Genomic DNA, 4,878 nt, shown 5'->3' with positions numbered 1-4,878 from the left:
GCATGGGGTAGTTTAATTGTGTGTGATAGTAAGTTGCTTAGTTAGACAACTTCTAGAATAATCGGGAAATTAATTTTAGACTGCAGCGCTCCTTAGTAAGGCCACGTTTCCAAATCAGCAACTTCTAGAATAATCAGGAAATTAATTTTAGACTGCAGCGCTCCTTAGTAAGGCCACGTTTGCAAATCAGTAGATAGGTCGACGTCCAGGAGAAGAGAGACCAGGTTGCATATTGAGAGAAATAGGTAGTGATGTTTAGATTTATAGAAGTACATGTGCCCTGCATTGCTACGGGATATCTAAACTTTTATAGTAAAAACACATGATTGCATGATAAGATACCGATGTTAAAATAAAATTAATCCAAAAAGCAAAGTTTATGAATTAACATAGTCATAGAGAGCACGGCGACAAGAACCACAGCCCGGCGATCTAATTCTGCCCCCACAACAGTCAATAATTGCCCAAGAAACCGCCCACAAAGAAGAGATCACAAGCTAACTCATGACCGCCCAAAACCACATCGGGGTTGTTTAAAACCTGCTGGCCTTTGCTCGCACGCCCGCATTTGACGCTCCCGCGAAGGCCTGGCGCGTCGACACGTGCCCTTGACAATTTTGCAACAAAGCTCCCTACATTTTCACAAACTAACCCGCGGTCCACAGTCACTCCAACAGCCTCGCTCCTGCGCAAGGGTGTGCCCAAACCCTAGCCGCCCTCTTCCGATCTCTCCCCTCTGACTCGCCATACATAGCTGCGGCGGCGCGCAGCCATGGAGACTCAGTGGTGGGCGCGGCCGTGCTCGCGTGCTCGGAGCTGCAAACTGGAGGCGCCGATGTGAACCGAGGGTACAACCGTGAAGCTTTTTCTTTCCCTCAGGTTCAGCTTCTTTCCCTTCTCCTTCCCTCAGGTTCCGTTGGTGTGGCATGTAGAGGAAGAGGTCTTCCGTGTGGATCTCAGCGACGACGTTTAGTCCCACGACTTGTTCCACCAGATCCAGGTGCCCGGCGATGAGGATGAGGAGCAGCGACTTGCACCAGTAGATCCAGATGTCTAGGAATGAGGATGAGAAGCGGTGCCCTGGCATACGGTAGAAATCTCCATGAATGGTGGCTTTCTACCGTAACTTCCCCTTGGTTCCCCCTCAAATCGATCTTCAATTTTTAGCCTTTCAAGTGTATGGGACTCTTATGCCTCCATGTCTTCTTGCCATTTTTTATTCTCTCTTTTGTATAGCGTGTACAAAAATTGCAAGTTCTTTATTCTTGCGGTTGGCAGACCAACTTTTTGTAGTAGTTCACTTCACACTCAAGAACCTGTATACGGTAGAGTATTGTGTAGTTCATGGTGTGTGACCCCTGGTTCCCCTATCCTAATGGCATTATGTAAAACAGATAGAAGCAACAATTTAACCCCTGATCTTCTTACGTCCATATTCTGTAGAATGACTTTTTTTCGATGTATTACTATTTTACCGAGAAATTTATATTGTTTTGGTCTGTTTTTTGACATATATTGGAATCTTTTACCTAGAAATTTTGATTTAGGAACAAGTAGATACAGGTATAACATATATATTAGTCAACGACCAATATTTTCTACTTTTCATATGCCAGCCCAGTGCAAGATATTGAATCTAACATGGTATTTTTTTTCAAATGTGTTATTTATGTAAACCTAACACTGTCTTTTTTTTTCAGGAAGTTCAATTTTGCATTCCATTCATGGAATAGTTATTGGAATCTTATGGAAATAAAAAAGGAGACGCTAAGGAAAATCTTTTGACTTGTGTGGCTGACGTTTTTATGCAGTTAACATACACATAGGATTAGTTTATGCCAAATAAAGTAAATGGCACTTTGTAAGGTGGGCATAGGTGTAATTTCTTGTCAAAATTTTCCTTTTTTGGGTATCACTTACACTAGAGGTTGAAACAATGATTCCATATACAGGATGCCAATTATAGTGCTATATATGGTTTTCATCTGGTACAATTAATTAATGTATAAATTCTATATATATTCATATGATCTCAGTACGTTGTTATTGGTAGACGCCTATTTTTGTTTTGACATATTAAGAGTTTCAAAACCATTCTCATCTTCACTGAGCCACCTTGTGTTGCATATCTTCTCAAAGAGCTCTCAACCAGTAGCATATACCATGACAACAGTGAGATGTGTGGTGTTCAACAGACATGTCACCAAATGATTCTGGAACAGAGTATGAGCTTTGTGCTGCAATTTGTTCTTGAGGTGGTAAATCTCTCTACTATTTTTCAATGATTCAGCTAGGGTCATACTTTGGGATAAACTATGATACTTTGGGATAAACTATGATAACTATGATACTTTAGTGTTCAAGTTATTGCAATTCTTGGCTGGCTTGATTCGTAGTTTTCTGTGATGCTATGGAAATAATTTCACGGCTACCTTGGATAAGTAAAGGCATGCTTTGTGACCTTACAGAGCAGCAAGAAAGAACTTTAGTTGATAGACTGATTATACATGCCCGGATTGGCCATGCATAGTTTTGTTATGGTTCATCGACCTTTAATCAGTACTATTTTTCAGTTAGATAATAATAAGGTGGGTAATCTGCATCTGCATGTATCTTTGTAATATATTAATATAATTGCTGGTGGGTTTGTGTTGATGTCATATTTGTTCTTGCTTTCCTCTCAACTGTGTATACCTTTAGTCAATAGTTCTTATCTGTTTTGATTTTTTTCTTGCATGACTGAAGACCTTCAATGTGATAGTGTCACACCTCCATAGCCCAATTGACTACTTAGGTAGCCTCATGAATTCCCTTTGTTGATACTCAATATATAGTTTGATATCTTTTTCTAAAGTTTAATGCCAACGTGTGGGTGCATGCTTCAACGACAAAATGTTTTTGTTAGCATGGCAGCAAGTGATCGTCCTTTGTGCTAAACAATTTTTGTGACCTGGTTGGATAAGTGTTGTTTCCCATTGATATTGCTTTAGGAATAATGCAATTATATTTTCATCCATTAGAGAAAAATAACCATTGCTTTCTATGGTGTTTACAGAGTGCATGGAGGTGGAAAGCATGCAGATGGACTCCAAGACACAATTGCAGACTTGGTATATACACCTGTTTGTGGCTTCATGCAATTGTAGGTTCAGTCCCTTCTTTGCTATATGTGTTACTTCTCCTTTTGTATATCTTTTGTTTTGTTCTAGGTATTACAGCTGTTTTGTATGGCTAGGCTTATGTTCATCCTCATATTCAAGGTGGTGACATACTTGTTGTAGGTACTGTGACTGCATCTGCTACTGGATCTTGCCGTAATATGGAAACTAGGCAGCAATCTTCCTTTTTCCAAAGTTCTGCTATGGTTTTCCTTTTATTAAAGGTTTGTAGCATTCCCTAGATTAGTTGTTTTTAAACCTTTCCATTGTATTTCTGGATTTTTAATCGTTCTTTTCTTTGGTGCAAAGTAAAGGAAAACTAGCAGCTTTAAGCTTCGGCTGACACTTAAGCCAAACTAAAAAAAAATAAATAGAGTCGTATAATAATGGAATGATGCTCAGATATGGGAACTTGTGAGGTTCTTTTCTTTCTAGCATTTTTCTTACCACAATAGTGATAACTCTCTTTACAAGCCTTCTCCATATATTTGTGGAGCTACTTGCTTTTCACATACCCATTTTAATAGCTTTAGTTATTCCTTTGGGTAATTTGTAGACAGATTAACTGTGCCTAGCCTGAACTTACCTATTCATTATATTTATGTTTATTTATGTATTATTGTTCTTCTATTGTTGTGCTGTTTTGCAGAGGTTGGAGTTGTTGCTACTGTATGTGCATCTACAACATTGCAAGTGTTTGTCATCCCTATTGACAACTGAACCTGCACTTTCCTGAAATTTTATAGAATTTCTGCTGGCCCTTAGGTATTCCAGTTTTCCTTTTCCATGTTTTGTCAATACCTTTGAATTCAAACCTTTCATCATGAAAGTTGGGATCATTTCAAAGCATGTCCATCTAAGTCATTAGTAAGAAATGGGTATGCAGTTTGCTCCAAGAAAATCTACCATGTAGGCATTGATGTTATATGCAGGTTGATAGCAGAAGATCACTATCAAGGTTAGGTAGGCAAACGGTATCACTTGTCTGATGTCTGTGTGCTCTACTGCTATTTAAATTCTTACAGTAAGTAAAGATCTTGTCTATTACAGGTCTCTCCATTAATGACTTCGATGCTCTATCAGATTTTAACCTCAGATATTCTGATAAAGCATATAGGCGAGAGTAGCATCTTATACTTTTATGTGTTGTTAGATGTTCTGATTTGAAAATCGCATTGAGATGTCTAAATTTACTTCTCCAGTTGCTTGCGGATCTTGCTCATATGAGATGTACGAGTTTATCTCTGGCTCTTGTTAGATGGTAGCAAGCAGCAGGCAACTTGTTTTTTTTTTTGCTTGCATTACAGTAAGCAGGTTGCTTTAGATCACCACACTACAAATGCTCCTTATAGCAATGTATAGCTCAGGATAGAAATAAAATGTGTTGCGCTATTATTTATGGTCAAAATATCGAACATTGCTTTCTAAGAGCAAGGTTCATACAAGGCACACCTTCCCCATCAATCCCAGGTGCTCTGTTGCCTTCACCATCTCATCATGATCCTGCTCTTGACCATGGGTGCCCTTGAGGTAAATTTTCATCCATTAAATTATACTTAAGTGATTCAATGTCTATACTAGACATGCATTCAGCGTGTGTTTAGCATGCACATGTGTTAAATTCTTAATTTTAGAAAACGAAAACTGTCGCCCTCTTTAGTGAGTATAAAATAACATTTTGAGCCTCGTAGGAGGGTGCAGGCAGCGGTCGGAGGTGTAT

At 39.0% G+C, this 4,878-nt stretch overlaps 1 long non-coding RNA gene across 1 annotated transcript; it reads left to right on the top strand.

Annotated features, from left to right (window-relative positions):
* On the top strand, positions 670-1,427 carry LOC110436215. The gene is made up of 2 exons (XR_002454011.1): positions 670-848; positions 933-1,427. It is a non-coding gene; the product is annotated as an uncharacterized LOC110436215 (long non-coding RNA).

Source organism: Sorghum bicolor, chromosome 1 (genome assembly GCF_000003195.3).
Source record: "Sorghum bicolor cultivar BTx623 chromosome 1, Sorghum_bicolor_NCBIv3, whole genome shotgun sequence".
Taxonomy (NCBI): domain Eukaryota; kingdom Viridiplantae; phylum Streptophyta; class Magnoliopsida; order Poales; family Poaceae; genus Sorghum; species Sorghum bicolor.
Note: the sequence above shows the minus strand (reverse complement) of the source record. Positions and strands in the feature narration are given on the sequence as shown.